The sequence below is a fragment of the Arachis stenosperma genome, chromosome 9, assembly GCF_014773155.1.
Source record: "Arachis stenosperma cultivar V10309 chromosome 9, arast.V10309.gnm1.PFL2, whole genome shotgun sequence".
In the NCBI taxonomy this organism is placed as follows: Eukaryota; Viridiplantae; Streptophyta; class Magnoliopsida; order Fabales; family Fabaceae; genus Arachis; species Arachis stenosperma.
The window spans coordinates 117,854,330-117,877,018 of record NC_080385.1 but is presented as its reverse complement, the minus strand read 5'-3'; the positions used below and the strand labels follow the sequence as shown (position 1 = coordinate 117,877,018).

Below are 22,689 nucleotides of genomic sequence, written 5' to 3'. Positions count from 1 at the left end.
TTCTGAGCCAAAATGGCATTCAGAGTGTCAATCTCAAGAACTCCTTTCTTCTGACTAGTCCCATTGTTCACAGGATTTCTTTCAGAAGTGTACATGAATTGGTTATTTGCAACCATTTCAATCAGTTCCTGGGCTTCAGTAGGCGTCTTCTTCAGATGAAGAGATCCTCCTGCAGAGCTATCCAAAGACATCTTGGATAGTTCAGAGAGACCATCATAGAAAATACCTATGATGCTCCATTCAGAAAGCATGTCTGAGGGACATCTTCTGATTAATTGTTTGTATCTTTCCCAAGCTTCATAGAGGGATTCTCCATCCTTCTGTCTGAAGGTTTGGACTTCCACTCTAAGCTTACTCCATCTTTGTGGTGGAAAGAACTTTGCCAAGAAGGCATTGACTAGCTTTTCCCAAGAGTCCAGGCTTTCTTTAGGTTGAGAATCCAACCATATTCTAGCTCTGTCTCTTACAGCAAAAGGGAATAGCATCAGTCTATAGACCTCAGGGTTAACCCCATTAGTCTTGACTGTGTCACAGATTTGCAAGAATTCAGCTAAGAACTGATGAGGATCTTCCATTGGAAGTCCATGGAACTTGCAATTCTGTTGCATTAGAGAAACTAATTGAGGCTTAAGCTCAAGTTGTTTGCTCCAATGGCAGGGATAGAGATGCTTCTCCCATAGAAATCAGGAGTAGGTGCAGTAAAGTCACCCAGCACCTTCCTTGCATTGTTTGCATTATTGTTGTTTTCGGCTGCCATATCTTCTTCTTCCTTGAAGAATTCGGTCAGGTCCTCTAAAGAGAGTTGTGTTTTGGCTTCTCTTAGCTTTCTCTTCAAGGTCCTTTCAGGTTCAGGATCAGCCTCAACAAGAATGCCTTTGTCTCTGCTCCTGCTCATATGAAAGAAGAGAACAAGAAAGTGTGGAATCCTCTATGTCACAGTATAGAGATTCCTTGAAATGTCAGAGGAAAAGAGAAATAGAAAGAAGAAGGAGAAGAAGAATTCGAACTTTAATTAGATAAGGTTCAAATTGTGCATTGAGAAGGAGTGGTACTCCATAAATAGAAGGATGTGAGAAGGAGGGAAGAAGATTTTCGAAAATTAATTAAAATATTTTGAAAACATTTTTGAAAAACATCAATTGCTTTTCGAAAATCAAAGTGAAAAAGAAATCAAGTGATTTTTGAAAAAGATTTTGAAATTAGAAATTAAAAGATTTGATTGAAAACTATTTTGAAAAAGATGTGGTTAAAAAGATTTAATTGAAGAGTTATGGTTTTAAAAAGATGTGATTGAGAAGATATGATTTGAAAACAATTTTAAAAGATATGATTTGAAAACAATTTGCAAAGATATGATCTTAAAAATTAATGACTTGCCTAACAAGAAAAGATATGATTGAAACATTTAAACCTTTCTCAACAGAAAAGGTAACAATCTTGTGATGTTCAATCAAATCATTAATTGTTAGTAAGTATCTTTTAAAAAGGAAAGAAATTGATTTTGAAAACATTTGATTGAAAAGATTTGATTTGAAAAAGATTTGATTTTGAAAAACTAAAAAAAAATTGATTTGAAAACAAAATCTTCCTCCTAGCACCATCCTGGCGTTAAACGCCCAGAATGGTATACATTCTGGCGTTTAACGCCCAAAATGCACCCTTTTTGGGCGTTAAACGCCCAACCAGGTGCCCTGGCTGGCGTTTAAACGCCAGTCTGCCTTCTTCACTGGGCATTTTTGAATGCTCAGCTTTTTCTGTATAATCCCTCTGCTGTATGTTCTGAATCTTCAATTCTTTGTATCATTGACTTGAAAAGACACAAATTAAAAATATTTTTTTTGGATTTTTAATAATCAAAATGCAAAAGGAATCAATTAACAATGCATGCAAGACACCAAACTTAGCAGTTTGTATACTACTGACACTAACAATATGAGAATGCATATGAGACACACAAAATACTTCAAGTCAATAGAATTCAAAGATCAAAACAAAGAAATATATGCATGGATTCGAAAATTATAACAAAAACATGCATAAGACACCAAACTTAAGATGAGACACTAGACTAAAGCAAGAAATATTTTTGGTTTTTATGATTTTCAAATTTTTTTTTTTGTGTTTTTCGAACATTAAATGGGAAAAGGTATCAAATTCTTAATGAGAATTCCAGGAATCAGTGCATGCTAGTCTAAGACTCCGGTCCAGGAATTAGACATGGCTTCACAGCCAGCCAAGCTTTCAAAGAAAGCTTCGGTCCAAAACACTAGACATGACCAAAGGTCAGCCAAATCTTAGCAGATCACTGCTCCAAGAGCAAAATTGATGAGAATCAACAAGCTCTTGTGGTGATGAGTTGAAACCTCGGTCCAATCAGATTAGACATGGCTTCTCAGCCAGCCAGATTTCAACAAATCATCATGAAACTCTAGAATTCATCTTCAAGAATTTCGAAAAAAATAATACCTAATCTAAGCAACAAGATGAACCGTCAGTTATCCAGCCTAAACAATCCCGGGCAATAACACCAAAAACTTGATGTTGTTGCCGGATCTTGGCACTGATGTTACCAAAAGCTTGCTCAAAACTTGAACAATCCCCGGCAACGGCGCCAAAAACTTGGTGGGCGAAATTGTGAACAATACTTTTTCACAACTCAAATAATCCCCGGTAATGAACTCCAAGAACTTGGTGCGCTCAATACCATGGCATTACACAACTTCGCACAACTAACCAGCAAGTGCACTGGGTCGTCCAAGTAATAAACCTTACGTGAGTAAGGGTCGATCCCACGGAGATTGTTAGTATTGAAGCAAGCTATGGTCATCTTGTAAATCTTAGTCAGGCAAACTCAAATGTATATGATGATGAACGAAAACAACATAAAAGATAAAGATAGTGATACTTATGTATATCATTGGTGTAAGAGCTTCAGACAAGTGTATGAAGATGCCTTCCCTTCCGTCTCTCTGCTTTCTACAGCCTTCATCCAATCCTTCCTACTCCTTTCCATGGCAAACTTGTGTAGGGTCTCACTGTTGTCAGCAGCTACCTCCCATCTGCGCAGTGAAAGCTAATGCACACACTCTGTCACAGTGCTGCCAGTCACCGGTTTGGTTCCCTCCCCTACCGGAATAGAATAACTCTTTTGCGTCTGTCACTAACGCCCAGTAGGTTACAGGTTTGAAGCACGTCACAGTCATTCAGTCATTGAATCCTACTCAGAATACCACAGACAAGGTTAGACCTTCCGGATTCTCTTGAATACTGCCATCAGTTCTTGCCTATACCACGAAGACTCTGATCTCATGGAATGGCTGGCTCGTTTGTCAGGCGAGCACTCGGTTGTCAGGCGATCAACCATGCATCATGCAATCAGAAATCCAAGAGATATTCACTAAGCCTCAGATGCTTGTAGAACAAGAATGGTTGTCAGTCACCTTGTTCATGGGTGAGAATGGTGATGGGCGTCAATCATCACCTTCATCATGTTGAAGAACAAGTGATATCTTGGTAAAAGAACAAGCGGAATTGAATGGAAGAACAATAGTAATTGCATTAATACTCGAGGTACAGCAGAGCTCCACACCCTTAATCTATGGTGTGTAGAAACTCCACCGTTGAAAATACATAAGAACAAGGTCTAGGCATGGCCGAATGGCCAGCCTCCCAAAGGTCTAAGATAGCATACAAAGATAGCTACCAAAAGTCCTTGATGTCAAAAAGCTCCCTAATACAATAGTAAAAGGTCCTACTTATAGAAAACTTAGTACATAGATGAGTAAATGACATAAAAATCCACTTCCGGGCCCACTTGGTGTGTGTTTGGGCTGAGCAATGAAGAAATTTCGTGTAGAGACTCTTCTTGGAGTTAAACGCCAGTTTTGGTGCCATTTTGGGCGTTTAACTCCCATTTGGGTGCCAGTTCCAGCGTTTAACGCTGGGATTCCTTGAGGTGACTTTGAACGCCGGTTTGGGCCATCAAATCTTGGGCAAAGTATGGACTATCATATATTGCTGGAAAGCCCAGGATGTCTACTTTCCAACGCCGTTGAGAGCGCGCCAATTGAGCTTCTGTAGCTCCAGAAAATCCGCTTCGAGTGCAGGGAGGTCAGAATCCAACAGCATCTGCAGTCCTTTTGAGTCTCTGGATCAGATTTTTGCTCAGGTCCCTCAATTTCAGCCAGAAAATACCTGAAATCACAGAAAAACACACAAACTCATAGTAAAGTCCAGAAAAGTGAATTTTAACTAAAAACTAATAAAAATATGCTAAAAACTAACTAGATCATATCAAAAACATACTAAAAACAATGCCAAAAAGTATACAAATCATCCGCTCATCAACTTGGTCAAAAATTTTCAAAATTAGTTGTTTCTTACAAGTCAAGTCAAAATTTCAATTTTAAAAATCTTATCTTTTCAAAATCTTTTTCTTATCTTTTATACCATATTTTCGAAAATATGCTAACAATTAATGTGATTGATTCAAAAATTTAAAGTTTGTTACTTTCTTGTTAAGAAAGGTTCAATCTTTAAATTCTAGAATCTTATCTTGTAGTTTCTTGTTAGTTAAGTCATTTTAAAAATTAACTCTTTCTTCAAAATATCTTTTTCTTAAAATTTTTATCTTATCTTTTTATCTAATCCTTCTCAAAATTTTATCTTTTTCAAAATTTGATTTCAAAATATCTTATCTAACTTCTTATCTTCTTATCTTTTTAAAAAATTTAATTTCAAATCTTTTTCAATCAACTAACTAACTTTTTGTTTTTTTCTTATCTTTTTCAAAACCACCTAACTACTCTTTCCTCTCTAATTTTCAAAAATATCTCACCCTTTTCAAAAATTCTTTTTAATTAACTAAGTGTTTCATGTTTTAATTTTAATATCTTTTAATTTTCGAAAATACTAACCCCTTTTTTTCAAAACTATTTTCAAAATTCTCCCTCTCTTTTCTTATTCTATTTAATTATTTAATTACTAACACTTCTCTTCACTTCTCTTCATCTTAAAATCCGAATTCTTCTTCATTCTTTTACCCCTTTCTTTTTCTACTAACATAAAGGAATCTCTATACTGTGACATAGAGGATTCCTCTTTCTTTTCTTGTTTTCTTCTCTTTCATATGAGCAGGAACAGGGAAAAAGGCACTCTTGTTGAAATTGATCCAGAACCTGAAAGGACTCTGAAGAGGAAATTAAGAGAAGCTAAATTAAATTATTCTAAAGGTAACCTTTCAGAAATTTTCGAACAAGAGAAGGAGATGGCAGCCGAAAATAATAATAATGCAAGGAGAATGCTTGGTGACTTCACAAAGCCAACGTCCAAGTTTGATGGAAGAAGCATCTCCATTCCTGCCATTGGAGCCAATAACTTTGAGCTTAAGCCTCAACTGGTTGCTTTAGTGCAACAAAACTGCAAGTTTTATAGACTTCCATTTGAAGATCCTTATCAGTTTTTAACTGAGTTCTTGCAGATCTGTGAGACTGTAAAGACGAATGGAGTTGATCCTGAAGTCTACAGACTCATGCTCTTCCCCTTTGCTGTAAGAGACAGAGCTAGAATATGGTTGGATTCACAACCTAAGGATAGCCTGGACTCCTGGAATAAGTTGGTCACTGCCTTCTTGGATAAATTCTTTCCTCCTCAAAAGCTGAGCAAGCTGAGAGTGGATGTTCAAACCTTCAAACAAAAAGATGGTGAATCCCTCTATGAAGCTTGGGAAAGATACAAGCAGCTGACCAAAAGATGTCCATCTGACATGTTTTCAGAATGGACCATATTAGATATATTCTATTATGGTCTATCTGAATTTTCGAAAATGTCATTGGACCATTCTGCAGGTGGATCCATTCACCTAAAGAAAACGCCTGAAGAGGCTCAAGAACTCATTGACATGGTTGCAAATAACCAGTTCATGTACACTTCTGAGAGGAATTCCGTGAATAATGGGATACCTCAGAAGAAAGGAGTTCTTGAAATAGATGCTCTGAATGCCATATTGGCTCAGAACAAAGTGTTGGCTCAACAGGTTAACATGATCTCTCAAAATCTGAATGGATGGCAACATGCATCCAACAGTACTAGAGAGGCAGCTTCTGAAGAAGCTTATGATCCTGAGAACCCTGCCATGGCAGAGGTTAATTACATGGGTGAATCTTATGGAAACACCTATAACTCATCATGGAGAAATCATCCAAATTTCTCATGGAAGGATCAACAAAAGCCTCAACAAGGCTTTAACAATGGTGGACGCAATAGGCTGAGCAATAGCAAGCCATATCCATCATCTTCTCAGCAACAGATAGAGAATTCTGAAGAAAATACTTCTAATTTAGCCAATCTAGTCTCTGATCTGTCAAAAGCCACTTTCAGTTTCATGAGTGAAACAAGATCCTCCATCAGAAATCTGGAGGCACAAGTGGGCCAGCTGAGTAAGAAAGTCATTGAAACTCCTCCCAGTATTTTCCCAAGCAATACAGAAGAGAATCCAAAAGGAGAGTGCAAGGCCATTGACATAGTCAATAGGGCCGAATGCACAAGGGAGGAGGAGGACGAAAATCCTAGTGAGGAAGACCTCCTGGGACGTCCCTCAAGCAAGAAGGAGTTTCCTATTAAGGATCCAAAGGAATCTGAGACTCACATAGAGACCATAGAGATTCCATTAAATCTCCTTCTGCCATTCATGAGCTCTGAAGACTATTCTTCCTCTGAAGAGGATGAAGATGTAACTGGAGAGCAAGTTGCTCAATACTTAGGAGCTATCATGAAGCTGAATGCCAAGTTGTTTGGTAATGAGACTTGGGAAAGTGAACCTCCCTTGCTCATTAGTGAACTGGATACCTGGATTCAGCAAATTCTACCTCAAAAGAAACAAGATCCTGGCAAGTTCTTAATACTTTGTACCATAGGCACCATGATCTTTGAAAAAGCTCTGTGTGATCTGGGGTCAGGGATAAATCTTATGCCACTCTCTGTAATGGAGAAGCTGGAGATCATTGAGGTACAACCTGCCTTGTTCTCATTACAATTGGCAGACAAGTCATTGAGACAAGCTTATGGAATAGTAGAGGATGTGTTAGTAAAGGTTGAAGGCCTTTACATCCCTGCTGATTTCATAATCTTAGACACCAGGAAGGAAGAGGATGATTGCATCATCCTTGGAAGACCTTTCCTAGCCACAACAGGAGCTGTGATAGATGTCAACAGAGGTGAATTAGTCCTTCAATTGAATGGGGACTACCTTGTGTTTAAGGCACATGGCCATCCCTCTGTGACAGAAGAGAGTAAGCATGAAGAGCTTCTCTCAGTTCAGAGTCAAGAAGAGCCCACACAGTCAAACTCTAAGTTTGGTGTTGTGAGGCCACAACCAAACTCTAAGTTTGGTGTTAAGATCCCATATCCAAACTCTAAGTTTGGTGTTAGGACTACACAACATTGACCTGATCACCTTGTGGCTCCATGAGAGCCACTGTCAAGCTATTGACATTAAAGAAGCGCTTGTTGGGAGGCAACCCAATTTTATTTATCTAATTTTTATTTTATATTATTGTTATTTTGTGTTTTATTAGGTACATGATCATGAGGAGTCACGAAAAAATCATAAAAATTAAAAACAGAATCAAAAACAGCAGAAGAAAAAATTCACACCCTGGAGGACGCACAGGCTGGCGTTCAACGCCAGTAAGATGCATCTGGCCGGCGTTCAACGCCAGAACAGAGCATCATTCTGGCGCTGAACGCCAGAAACAAGCAACATTCTGGCGCTGAACGCCAGGAATGTGCCTAGAGAAGAAAAGCTGGCGCTGAACGCCAGTAACAAGCATGAAACTGGCGTTCAACGCCAGAAACATGCTTTACATGGGCGTTGAACGCCCAGAATGTGCACCACACGGCGTTTAAATGCCAGAATGGTGTGCAAAGGCAATTTACATGCCTATTTGGTGCAGGGATGAAATTCCTTGATCACCTCAGGATCTGTGGACCCCACAGGATCACCTCAGGATTTGTGGACCCCACAGGATCCCCACCAACTATATTCCCACCTTACCTCCTAATCCTATTTTGTGATTTCCCCATGTCACACTTCCCAACACTCTTCACCAATCACCTCAATCCCTCTTCCCAATCACCTCCCTCACCACTCACATCCATCCACTCTTCCCCATAAACCCTACCTACCTTCAAAAATTCAAAAACATTTTCCCACCCATTCCCACCCTAAATGGCCGAACCTACCCTCTCCCCTTCCCCTATATAAACACCTCCATTCCACTTCATTTTCACACAACACTACCCCCTCTTCTATACCTTGGCCGAATCCATCTCCTCTCACTCTCCTCCATTTTCTTCTTCTTCTTCTTCTTCTCTTCTTTCTTCTCTTGCTCGAGGGCGAGCAATATTTTAAGTTTGGTGTGGTAAAAGCATAAGCTTTTTGTTTTTCCATTACCATCAATGGCACCTAAGACCGGAGATTCCTCTAGAAAAGGAAAAGGGAAGGCAAAAGCTTCCACCTCCGAGTCATGGGAGATGGAAAGATTCATCTCCAAAAGCCATCAAGACCACTTCTATGATGTTGTGGCAAAGAAGAAGGTGATCCCTGAGGTCCCTTTCAAGCTCAAGAAAAATGAGTATCCGGAAATCCGACATGAGATCCAAAGAAGAGGTTGGGAAGTCCTAACCGACCCCATGCAACAAGTCAGAATCTTAATGGTTCAAGAATTCTATGCCAATGCATGGATCACTAGGAACCATGATCAAAGTATGAACCCGAGTCCAAAGAATTATCTCACAATGGTTCGGGGGAAATACTTAGATTTTAGTCCGGAAAATGTGAGGTTGGCATTCCACTTGCCCATGATGCAAGGAGATGAACGCCCCTACACTAGAAGGGTCAACTTTAATCAAAGGTTGGACCAAGTCCTTATGGACATATGTGTGGAAGGAGCTCAATGGAAGAGAGACTCCAAAGGCAAGCCAGTCCAACTAAGAAGGCTGGACCTCAAGCCTGTAGCTAGAGGATGGTTGAAGTTCATTCAACGCTCCATCATTCCCACTAGCAACCGATCTGAAGTTACTGTGGATCGGGCCATCATAATTCATGGCATCATGATTGGAGAGGAAGTAGAAGTTCATGAGGTTATCTCCAATGAAATCTACAAAATAGCTGACAAGCCATCACCCATGGCAAGGCTAGCTTTTCCTCACCTTATTTGCCATCTATGTTACTCAGCTGGAGTTATCATAGAAGGAGACATCTCCATTGAAGAGGACAAGCCCATCACCAAGAAGAGGATGGAGCAAGCAAGAGAGACCCTTCACGGTTCTCAAGAGATGCATGAGGAAGCTCATCATCAAGAAATCCCTGAAATGCCTCAAGGGATGCACTTTCCTCCCAACAACTATTGGGAACAACTCAACACCTCCTTAGAAGATTTGAGCCACAATGTTGAACAACTAAGGGTGGAACATCATGAGCACTCCATCATTCTCCAAGAAATAAGAGAAGATCAAAGAGCAATGAAGGAGGAGCAACAAAGGCAAGGAAGGGACATAGAAGAGCTTAAGAACATTATTGGTCCTTCAAGAAGAAGACGCCACTAAAGGTGGATTCATTCCTTATTCTTTATTTCTTTCTGTTTTCGGTTTTTAATGTTGTGTTTATCTATGTTTTATGTCTTTACTTCATGATCATTAGTATGTAGTAACTATGTCTTAAAGCTATGAATAAAATCCATTAATCCTTCACCTCTCTTAAATGAAATATGTTTCAATTCAAAAGAACAAGAAGTACATGAATTTCGAATTTATCCTTGAATTTAATTTAATTATATTGATGTGGTGACAATACTTTTTATTTTCTGAATGAATGCTTGAACAGTGCATATGTCTTTTGATCTTGTTGTTTATGAATGTTAAAATTGTTGGCTCTTGAAAGAATGTTGAACAAAGAGAAATGTTATTGATGATCTGAAAAATCATAGAATTGATTCTTGAAGCAAGAAAAAGCAGTGAAAAAGAAGAAGCTTGCGAAAAAAAAATAAAAATAAAAATGGCGAAAAAAAATAGAAAGAAAAAGAAAAAGCAAGCAGAAAAAGCCAATAGCCCTTAAAACCAAAAGGCAAGGGTAGAAAGGATCCAAGGCTTTGAGCATCAATGGATAGGAGGGCCCAAGGAAATAAAATCCAGGCCTAAGCAGCTAAATCAAGCTGTCCCTAACCATGTGCTTGTGTCATGAAGGTCCAAGTGAAAAGCTTGAGACTGAGTGGTTAAAGTCGTGATCCAAAGCAAAAAGAGTGTGCTCAAGAGCTCTGGACACCTCTAACTGGGGACTCTAGCAAAGCTGAGTCACAATCTGAAAAGGTTCACCCAGTTATGTGTCTGTGGCATTTATGTATCCGGTGGTAATACTGGAAAACAAAGTGCTTAGGGCCACGGCCAAGAATCATAAGTAGCTGTGTTCAAGAATCAACATGCTTAACTAGGAAAGTCAATAACACTATCCGAAATTCTAAGTTCCTAGAGAAGCCAATCATTCTAAACTTCAAAGGAAAAAGTGAGATGCCAAAACTGTTCAGAAGCAAAAAGCTACAAGTCCCGCTCATCTAATTATAATTAATATTCATTGATATTTTGGAATTTATAGTATATTCTCTTCTTTTTATCCTATTTGATTTTCAGTTGCTTGGGGACAAGCAACAATTTAAGTTTGGTGTTGTGATGAGCGGATAATTTATACGCTTTTTGGCATAGTTTTTAGGTAGTTTTTAGTAAGTTCAAGCTACTTTTAGGGATGTTTTCATTAGTTTCTATGTTAAATTCACATTTCTGGACTTTACTATGAGTTTGTGTGTTTTTCTATGATTTCAGGTAATTTCTGGCTGAAATTGAGGGACTTGAGCAAAACTCTGAAAAAGGCTGACAAAAGGACTGCTGATGCTGTTGGAATCTGACCTCCCTGCACTCGAAATAGATTTTCTGGAGCTACAGAACTCCAATTGGCGCTCTCTCAACGGCGTTGGAAAGTAGACATCCAGAGCTTTCCAGAAATATATAATAGTCCATACTTCATTCGGAAATTGACGACGTAACTTGGCGTTGAACGCCAAGTACATGCTGTTGTCTGGAGTTAAACGCCAGAAAAACGTCATGATCCGGAGTTGAACGCCCAAAATACGTCATAACTTGGAGTTCAACTCCAATAAAAGCCTCAACTCGTGGATAGATCAAGCTCAGCCCAAACATACACCAAGTGGGCCCCGGAAGTGGATTTATGCATCAATTACTTACTCATGTAAACCCTAGGAGCTAGTTTATTATAAATAGAACTTTTTACTATCATAATCTCATCCTAGATTGTATTTGGAATCCTGTGATCACGTTTTGGGGGATGGCCATTCGGCCATGCCTGAACCTTTCACTTATGTATTTTCAATGGTGGAGTTTCTACACACCATAGATTAAGGGTGTGGAGCTCTGCTGTACCTCAAGTTTCAATACAATTATTATTACTTTCCATTCAATTCTCTCTTATTCTTATTCCAAGATATACGTTGCACAACACTTTGATGAATGTGATGATCCGTGACACTCATCATCATTCTCACCTATGAACGCATGTGATTGACAACCACTTCCGTGCTACTTTAGGCCGGGCGCATATCTCTTAGATTCCGCAACAAAATCTTCGTGGTATAAGCTAGATGGATGGCGGCATTCATGGGGATCTGGAAAGTCTAACCTTGTCTGTGGTATTCCGAGTAGGATCCTGGGAATCCAGAAAGTCTAACCTTGTCTGTGGTATTCCGAGTAGGATTCCGGTATTGAATGACTGTGACGAGCTTCAAACTCCTGAAGGCTGGGTGTTAGTGACAAACGCAAAAGAATCAATGGATTCTATTCCAACCTGATTGAGAACCGACAGATGATTAGCCGTGCTGTGACAGAGCATTTGGACCATTTTCACTGAGAGGATGGGATGTAGCTATCAACCAAGGGTGATGCCTCCAGACGATTAGCCGTGCAGTGACAGCGCATAGGACCATTTTCCCGAGAGGATTAAAAGTAGCCATTGATGATAGTGATGCCCTACATACAGCTTGCCATGGAAAGGAGTAAGAAGGATTGAAGGAAGAGTGAGTAGTGAAGTAGAGTTTCAAAAGGAACACAGCATCTCCATACACCTATCTGAAATTCCCACTATTGATTTACATAAGTATTTCTATCCCTTTTTATTTTCTATTTAATTATTAATTTTCGAAACCCATAACTATTTAATCTGCCTATCTGACAAATACAAGGTCACCATAGTATGCTTCATACCAACAATCTCCGTGGGATCGACCCTTACTCACGTAAGGTATTACTTGGACGACCCAGTGCACTTGCTGGTTAGTTGTGCGAAATTGTGGAAAAATTATATAGAAACCATGGTGTTGGCATCATGTTTTTGGCGCCATTACCAGGGAATGAACAAGCAATAAATATTAACACATGAACAACAATTTTGTGCACCAGTATGTATCTATATTCTATAATCGGACATATAGATTAAAACAAAGCAAATAACACCAGAATAAAAAAGAAGAGTGGAACACACAGGAATAAAATATTATGGTTTAAATGTAACCATACAATTAAGCTCAAAACTCACAGGCTGTATGTTCTCAAACTCATAAATCATATATCACTTAAGTATGTCATGCAAGTAGAAATCAAGAGTTCCCATTATGCTCAATGTAAAATATATTAATGGCTTTAAAGTTTGTGTTCCTCCTTGATGAAATGTTGTTAACTTAACTACATGATGTAATACTTTATATACAAAGTGTGTGGATTGTTTTGATTTTTGTTTAAATTTCCTAGTCTACTCCTTTTATTTTGATCAAATTAAACTATTATATGCCAAAAGGGTAACTATACTAATTAATCCACCTACTCTATAGCTAATAAGTTAGAACTTCAAACTAAACTAAATGGCTAAAAAATGAACTAAAGTGAAAAATGCAGAAATAGAGTAAAAATACATGAAAGTAGCAATGTATAAGTATTCAGAAAATAAAAATAAAAATAAAAATAAAGAGAAAAATACAGAAAAATATCCAAAATAAAAGAAAAGAGTCTGTAGTGGTTCACCAAGATAATACACCAGAGATGGCGACCTCCCCACACTTAAAATAGAGCATCGTCCTCGATGCACACTCAAGCTGGGTGTGAAGGAGTGACATCAGTGGTAGGAATGGTAGTTGGAGTCTCGGTGGTGGTGGGCTGAGGATCTGGCTGCTGTAGAGGAGGTGCTGACTGGATCGGGATCTCAGGATCTGCAGCCTCAATCTGATGTGGAACCTCTGCCTGGGGAGTAGCCTGCTCTGTGCCTGCCTGCGGATGGGTCTTCTCCTGGGAATGAGTCTCCTCCTCGTGCGCATCTGCCTCCTCCTCTGATGGCTCTGATGGTGAGTCAGGCTCGGAGGGGATGTCACTACCCTGTCGGATCATCAGCTTCAGATGCTCATAGCGTCGCTTGCTGCGACGTTCTAATCTCTCATACCGGCGCCGGTTATGGCGCTCCATCTGATCTAGCTGTCGGAACAAGCGATGCACGAGGCGGTACACGGGCTCTGAGGTAGGTGGAGGTGCATTGGTGGCAGCAGGGGCAGATGTGGAGGAAGAGGGTCCGGCGGACGGTGGGGCTGTCTCATCAGTAGCAGTGAAGGGTGGTGGTCTGTAGCCCAAAGCTAGGAAGTTCCTACTGTGAGGAATGATCTTCCTACAGTCCGCAGCCGGTGGTCTCTCAGCGGCATCCTCCCATGGCACGTCAGCTCGACGGCCCATCTGTGTAACCAAATAGGGAAAAGGAAGAGTGCCCCGGACGTGGACCTTGGCCATGTAGGTCCGGATAAATCGTGGCAGGTACAGGTCCTTACCCTCCATCACACACCATAGGAGGGTGATCATAGCAGCTGGAATCTCTGTCTCATGAGTACTCGGCATCACATAATTACTCAGGATCTGATGCCATAACCGAGCCTCATCGTTTAAGTACGCCCTCTTGATTCCCTTGGGCAAGGTGGTGTCCTGAGCCATCTCCCAAGGAACAGTCGGGTCCAAGGCTATCCTCGCCTTAAAAACTTCATCAGGCGCATGTCCTCCTCAGCCTTTTGGTAGCCATCAGGCTGATCAAACTTAGATGGGAGTTGTAGAATGTCCTCTATGGCCTCTTCAGTGACCAGAATCTGCTTTCCCCGTAGGTGTACTGCATCCAGGGAAGTCAAGAAGTAGTTGCAGTAGAATTCTCTTACCCAAGATGCGTTCACCTCAGCCAAATTTCTCTCCAAAAAGAACCAGCCTCTTTGTTTGATTTGCTCAGTAGTGTATTGCTGGAGTTCTCCTGGGATCTTTAGAGTCCTCTCCAGGTAGAGGTTCCTGGAGGTTGCAAACACCGGATACTTCAGCTCACAGTACCGGTTTGTGAATTTTACTGGATCATTGGCAGGGAGCAGCTGGTCAGCTTTCTCCTGTTGGGTAAACTTCTTCTCCCTCCAGGAGGAGTCATGCATCAGATCAATGATGGACATGGAGGATTCTCCTCTTTTACGCTTGTCAGTGGTAGCCTTGCCTTTACCTTTCCTCTGGGAGGCAGACATCCTGAAAAATGGAAACCCAGGATATATAAAAATAGGAAGGCAAATAGGCATATAGTCAAAGAAAACACAAAGTGGCAAGGGAGAGATAAAATAAGGAAATATAATTGAATGCATGTTAAATAGAAAAATTAATATTATGCCATTGTTAGAAGGTGAAAAGAAAGTGAAAAGCTAGAAAAAATGTATTACAAGGTTAGTGTGGTTAGTGTTGAAAAAGAGTTCAGGAAATTAGAATTAGTAAGTCAGTGGAATAAAAATTGGGTTAAGGTAAGTGACATAATGAAAATTCAAAGTAACAAGGATTCACAGATAGGAACTATAAGTAACTCATAACCAAACAAGGAAAACAGGTTGATGCGGATTCAAGTAGATATAAAGGAAGTAAAAATTGGGATCAAACATCACAGAAGCAGTTTATGAACCAGGAAATCAAAAAGGATAATGAAGCTTGCCTTGGCATTTAAGAAATGGTTTGGGTAAAGCAGAGGAAAACAGAGTTCAAAAATTGCAAACCAAAACATGAATGAGAACATTTTACAGAAATTTGGGCAGCATTCCGGCTTAAAATTGGATATTCCCGAAAAATAAACAGCAATCAAATAGTTCATATGAATTAAAATTAAAGCTTGCAATTACATATAAGAAATATAAGCATGAAAATTCGGTGTGAAGAGTAGCATGAAATAAGAATTTGCAGCATATGAACTAACATCAGAGTAGCAGCAGGATTGCAAAAACATAAAGCAATAAACACGAACGGTGCAATTATCAGGCCTAAATCCACTAACCATAGCCTAAGCTACCTGATGAACGGATTTTTGACGATTTAGAATTCACAAATGAATTCTCGTTGCAAGTATAGTTTCTAAACCAAGCAATAATCCTTTCATACAAAAAGTTGTTTGTCACTAGTACAAACCCCTAAAATTTATAAACCGAAGTATTCAAACCTCGGATTATTCTCCCTAGGAATTACAATAAAGTGTCTTATTATTGGTTAGAAATGTGTTTTGGGGTTTTGGATAAGAAGCATGAAAAGTAAATGGCAATGAGAATAAACTAACAACTATAAAAGGCTCTTGGCAAGGTATGAAAATTAGAAGTCCTATCCTAGTTATCCTTCTCAATTGTGATGAGAATTGTTCATTGCTACCACTTAGTTAACCCTTACTAAATGAAGGAAAGTCAAGTGGATGAATCGACTTGAGCCACAAGTCCTAGCCAACTCCCAAGGAAAGACTAGCTTTAGTGCACTCCAAACCAATTAGCAATCTCTCCAATTACCAATCAACAAAGGAATTAGATAACTCAAGTGTCACTAATTGCTCTACCTAGGCCAAGAGGAACAAAATCTATACTATATCTAGAAGAGGCATTTCAACAAACACATAAAAGGCAATGAAAGTAAACAACATAAATTGCAAGAATTAAAGAGAGATCTAACTACAAAGGCAAGAGATCAACAATAGAAAAGCAAAGAAGAACAATTATTATGAATTACCTCTTATTGAATTGAAAGAAAATGGAAGGAACAATAGTAGATCTACAACAAAATATAAGAACAACATAAAGGAAATTACAACAAAAGAATGGAAGAAGAATGAATGTAACAACAAGGAATTGAGAAGATAGAAGTAGAAGAAGATGAAGATGAATTAAAATCTAGATCTAAGAACTAAACCTAATCCTAATCCTAATCCTAGAGAGAAGTGAGAGCTTCTCTCTCTAAAAACTACTTCTAAAACTAAACTATGACTAATGGTAACTAACATCTAAAGTATGAAAGTATGTTCAATCCCCCTTCAATCCTTGGCTTAAATAGCATCAGAAATGAGCTGGATTGGGCCCACAAGGCTTCTAAAATCGCTGGCCACGTGTTGTATTAAGTGGGTCATGTGCCACCATCGGCGCGTCCGCGTATTGTGCGCGTGCGTGCCCCTATGCACGATGCAACTATGGCAAATCTTATATCGTTTCGAAGCCCCGGATGTTAGCTTTCCAACCCAACTGAAACTGCATCATTTGGACCTTTGTAGCTCAAGTTATGGTCATTTAAGTGCGAAGAGGTCGGCTTGACAGCTTTTCGGTTCTTTCATTTTTCATGAGTTCTCCAACTTTTCATGCTTTCTTTCTTCATTACCTTGATCCAATCTTTGCCTCCTAAATCTGAAATCACTTAACAAACATATCAAGGCATCTAATGGAATCAAGGTGAATTAAATTTAGCAATTTTAAGACCTAAAAAGCATGTTTTCACTCTTAAGCATAATTAAAGGAGAATATACAAAACCATGCTATTCATTGGGTAAATGTGAGAAAAGGTCTACAAAATACTCTAAATTCAATACAAGATAAACCGTCAAATTGGGGTTTATCAACCTCCCCACACTTAAACCTTAGCATGTCCTCATGCTAAACCAAGAATGAAATAAGGGATATGACACTTATTCAAAGCAAAGAAACTATATGCATGCAACTAAATGCAAAAATGATTCTACCTACTTGGTAAAGAAATAGATCCATCTCCAAGACATGCACAAGTAGGGCTTAAGATCATATAACGATTCATGAGTCCTACCAATTGAAGTATAAACATGAAGTTCACATAGACTTGCAAGAAGAACGCTCGTGAAAGCCGGGAATCAAGGAATTGAGCATCGAACCCTCACCGGAAGTGTTTGCACTCTAGTCGCTCAAGTGTATAGGGTCGATTCTCTCAATTCTCCCCTAATCATGCTTTCCAAAATTTGTTTTTCATCTAACAATCAACAATTATTTCATGCATGCATACAATTATCATGAGGTCTTTCCTTTAGGTTGTAATGGGGCTAGGGTCAAGGTAGGGATGCATATTTTGTCAAGTGAGCTTGAAATTTGAATCTTTGATAAGCTTAAACTTCCCACCTAACCTATGACATCCCATATAAGTTCTAACCTAACTACCCATTTCTCATTTTTTCACATACTCATGTATCCCTTTTCATTTCACAACACTTATGCATTGATTTTATTGAGCTTCACTTGGGGCATTTTGTCCCCTTTATATTGTTTTTTTTTTCTTCTTTTCTTTTTTTTTATTTTTTTTCTTCTCTTTTCTTTTTCACATTTATCATATATTCTTTTTCATTTTTTTCTTTCTTTCAAGCTACATACAAGAATATCAATGCATAGGGTCTATACATTTAATCAATACATGAGTATGTACCCAATTCCCAATATTTACACTAATAATACAAAACTACCCTTTTATTCACCCAATGTCCCCAGGTTCCCACACTTGAATGATACTCACATACACTAGCCTAAACTAATCAAAGATCCAAATAAGGACTTTTATTATTTTCCGCTTTAAGGCTTGTAATGTGCTAAATTAAGAACAAAGTGGGTTAATCGTAGGCTCAAATTTGGCTAACAAAGGAAGATAAAATGTAAGGCCATTTGGGTAAGTGAGCTAATGAAATGATGGCCTCAATCATATAAATGCATGAATACACAAAATAATGGACATAAAGAATCAAACAACTCAAAAATTACAATAATAGGAAGAGAATAATGCACACAAGAAGGAAATTAAGTGGTTATAAGATGTAACCACACCATTAGGCTCGAATCTCGCAAGCTTGTGTTCTTAGCTCAAAAACCATGTTCCAAAATACATTCTTTCAAGCAAGTTCAACAAAAATTTTTCAAATTGGTAGGTTGCCCTAAAACGGTTTCTTGGGAAAGAAATCATCACCCTAACCAAGTAGTCCTAACAAAAAAAAAAGAAGTGGTAAAAATATGTACAAATTCTAACTAACATGCAACCTATCATGCAATGCAATAACTAATCTAACAAAGAAAACTAAGAATTGGTGTTGGACAAGGAAATTGTTACCCACGGAGATCGGTCAGACGACCTCCCCACACTTGAACATTGCACCGTCCTCGGTGCATGCAAAGAAGAACAAGGTGGACGGGTTGCTACAATTGATGAGCTTCTTCACAAGGTTGCACGGAGGAATTGTTTGTTGTCCCATTTAAAAGCTTTTCCTTTCTCCCTCCTTGGTGGCCAACCTAAAAGGATAGAAAAGGAAAGGAATATTAAGCCTATGACAAAGATATCAAAGCAAATAGAACATAGGCGGGGGTTAATGCCAAGTAGGAGTATGGTTCTCTACTACATGGTAGCAACAACATGTAGAGGAGGAAACAATAAGAGAAAATGGCATATCAATGATACTTGATGCAAGAGTAAGGTCCAAGCATGAAGAGCATGATGAGCATCAAGTTCGAACAAGAGAGAGTGGGCCATGAAAGACAATATAAGGTCATATCAATGCACAAAGAACACAAGTGCTTAAAAGATTGAGCATTGAGTTGAAGAGAAACATCACCCAACAATATGAAACAAGTCAAGAGGCACCAAAGTAAAGCAAGGAATCCTCAACAATTGAGTAGGAAGATGCAACACCATTATTAAAATGACTTAAAAAAACGAAAACATGCTACAAAAACTAAATGAAAATGGGAAGAGTAGAAGTATGCGAATGCAGTGAACAAAAGAAAATGGAAGATGAGAAAAAAAAACTTTTTTTTTTACCGACGCGTGCGCGTCATGCACGTTTACGCGTCATGGGTATATTGGTCTAAGGACGTGTACGCGCCAGATGCGCGCACGCGTGCTTCGAGTTAGGCGAGAGGCATAATGTTGGCCCAAAAGTGGCACAACTCTCGGGTAAAAGTACCGGGGGTGCAGATTGTGCAATCGACGTGCGCGCGCACAGTGTGCGTGCGCGTGCATTGCGAATTTAAGATCATCTGCGCGTACGCGCCAGGTGTGCGCACGGGTGCATAGACTTGTGCCTTTGGCTCAATGTTCGCACAGCGCAGGCCTAACTCTCGGGTTTTTGGCTGGGGTAAAATTTTTGCAGCCACGCGTACGCGTACAGTGCGCGTGCGCGTGGATGGTCGAAAATGCTAGATGCACGCGTACGCACACAATGCGCGTACGCGTGGATGGTGCTCTATTTTTCAAATTTTTTTTCTAAGTTCTTGCACCAATCCAAGCATTTCAAACCTCCAAACAGCTACCAAAACACCCTAAAACCTTATTTAACATGCTATACTTCTTAACTAAACTTAACAAACCAATAAAAACATGAAATTAAACTAATTCTACTAATATTTACAAAAGATAAAAATGGAAATGAGAATCTACCTACAATGGCAACTCAATTCACTTATTAACAAACTAAAAGAGTATGGAAAGAGTTTACCATGGTGGGGTGTCTCCCACCTAGCACTTTTATTTATTGTCCTTAAGTTGGACTTATGGGGAGCTTCTTATTAAGGTGGGTTGTGCTTGTATTCATCTTGGAACTCCCACCAATGCTTGGTTCTCCATTGTGCCCCAAGATTTCTTATGGATTGAGCCAAGTCTTGATGGAGTTCTTCACAAGCTTGGGGCTCCCAAAGTTGGTCCTCTTCTTGTAATCTGGGATCCCACACTTTGTTTTCACACCCGTCTTGAGGTTGATCATCATTATTAGTCCATCCGGGTGGTGAACAAGATGAATTCTCTATGAAGTGCCCAACAATCCTCCTAGACCCATCTATTTGAGCACTATTCCCACCTTTGTATTCAACTCTTGAAGTATCAACCAAAATGAGCCTTGATTTGCAACGCCAACCACGAAACATCTTTCGCTTACGCTTCATCCCACAAAGCATCCTAAGTTGACCATCCGTTATCAAGCAAGTCATACTCAAGTGGGACAATAAAGCTAATAGAAATGAATTTTACCCACTCAAGTGAAGGAGTAGATGACAACCTAGGCAAAGATGCTTCCAACGATCTTGATAAAGCGTATTCCACTCCCATTCTTCTATTTCTAAAGACTTCCACCTCTTCACAAGATCTCTTAATCTCAATCCTTTGTTCAACAACTTTATCTAAACCTTTTCCCTTACTCAAATCATAATAGGGAGGGTGAGAAAAATTTACCTCCTCAAACGCTTTCAAATCCAACGGGAGAAGGTTCTTCATGCTCAAAGGATTCTTCACCACTAAGACTTGATGCTTGATCTTCATCACCAAGGGAACTCAATTCTTTCTCTATCTCATCCAAGTCTTCATATGGAGTATGCCTTGGAAGGTGTGTACTTTCCTCCCTAACATCAATTTCAATCATCTTGGAGGGGTTTTCTTCAACTCTATGTTCCCATGGAGGCTCCGCATCTCCTAAGTCTTCTACCACTTCTTCCTTGTCTTCAACAATTAAAGCTTCCTCCAATTGTTCCAATACAAAGCAACTTCCTTCATTTTCCACCGGAGTTTCCAATCTCTCCTTCATGCTATGTTCTTCATTCGATTCTCCACATGTAGCCATGGGAGTTCCTTGAGTGTTCAAGAATTGAGAGGCTAATTGATTTGTTACCGCATCCAAGGCGGCCATGAAATTTTGCACATCCCTTTTCATCTCTTCTTGCCCTTGAACAAGAACACCAAGGGTTTCATCCATTAGAGGTTGGGGTGGGTGGAAGGGTTCATCATTTTGGGGAAAGGGTTCATAATAGGAAGGTGGTTCTTCTTGGTAGAGTTGTGGTGGTTCAATATTTTCCACTCTTTCCACTTGTTGCACAATATACTCCATGGTTGCTTGAAATTGATCCAATGCTTCCTTGAGACGATCCCTTGACTCTTGTTCCTCTTGAATAATATGATTAGGATCATGTGGCTCTTGGTTCAATGGATATGAGTATTCTTCCATGGGAGGTTGTGGTGGAAAGTAGTATTCATTTTGTGGTTGAAAATTTTTGTATATTGGAGGTGGTTCATCTTGGTAATAATGTGGAGGAGGTGGCTCTTGAAAATATTGATGTTGGAATGGTGGTGGCTCTATATGTGGTTCATATGGCTCATATGGTTGTTGGTAGGATGGATATGTATTAGGGTCATATGAAGGTGGTTGGTAAGAAGGGGCTTGTGAGTATGGTTGAGAGTTATGTTGAGGATATGGTTCATAGGCATATGGTGGTGGTTCTTGAAAGTCACAAGGTAATTCACCATAGCCATTGGATTGATATGCATCATAGAATGACTCTTCTTCATAGTGCATTGGTGGAGGTTGTTGCCATGAGGATTGATCAAAAGCATATGGCTCCTCCCACCTTTGGTTATCCCATCCTTGATACACATTCTCATTGAAGTTCTCATCACCTACAACATAGTTGTAATCACACTTATAGCCAAAGTGAGAATTCATGGTAGCAAGAGCAAATAAGAAACAAAAACTAATAAGAAATAATGAAACAAAATACTTAGACTAGCAAAAACTAACAAGCAATCCAAAAATCAAGCTATTCACAATATTCACATATATACAATAACCAATAACATAACACCATTGCAATTCCCCGGCAACGGCGCCATTTTGATGAACGGATTTTTGACGGTTTAGAATTCACAAATGAATTCTCGTTGCAAGTATAATTTCTAAACCAAGCAATAATCCTTTCATACAAAAAGTTGTTTGTCACTAGTACAAACCCCTAAAATTTATAAACCGAAGTATTCAAACCTCGGGTCATTCTCCCTAGGAATTACAATAAAGTGTCTTATTATTGGTTAGAAATGTGTTTTGGGGTTTTGGATAAGAAGCATGAAAAGTAAATGGCAATGAGAATAAACTAACAACTATAAAAGGCTCTTGGCAAGGTATGAAAATTAGAAGTCCTATCCTAGTTATCCTTCTCAATTGTGATGAGAATTGTTCATTGCTACCACTTAGTTAACCCTTACTAAATGAAGGAAAGTCAAGTGGATGAATCGACTTAAGCCACAAGTCCTAGCCAACTCCCAAGGAAAGACTAGCTTTAGTGCACTCCAAACCAATTAGCAATCTCTCCAATTACCAATCAACAAAGGAATTAGATAACTCAAGTGTCACTAATTGCTCTACCTAGGCCAAGAGGAACAAAATCTATACTATATCTAGAAGAGGCATTTCAACAAACACATAAAAGGCAATGAAAGTAAACAACATAAATTGCAAGAATTAAA

At 39.2% G+C, this 22,689-nt stretch overlaps 1 non-coding gene across 1 annotated transcript; it reads left to right on the top strand.

Moving 5' to 3' along the window:
* The first annotated feature begins 245 nt into the window (after positions 1-245).
* On the top strand, positions 246-353 carry LOC130953173 (small nucleolar RNA R71). The gene has a single exon (XR_009075346.1). It is a non-coding gene; the product is annotated as a small nucleolar RNA R71 (small nucleolar RNA).
* The last annotated feature ends 22,336 nt before the right edge of the window (positions 354-22,689 follow it).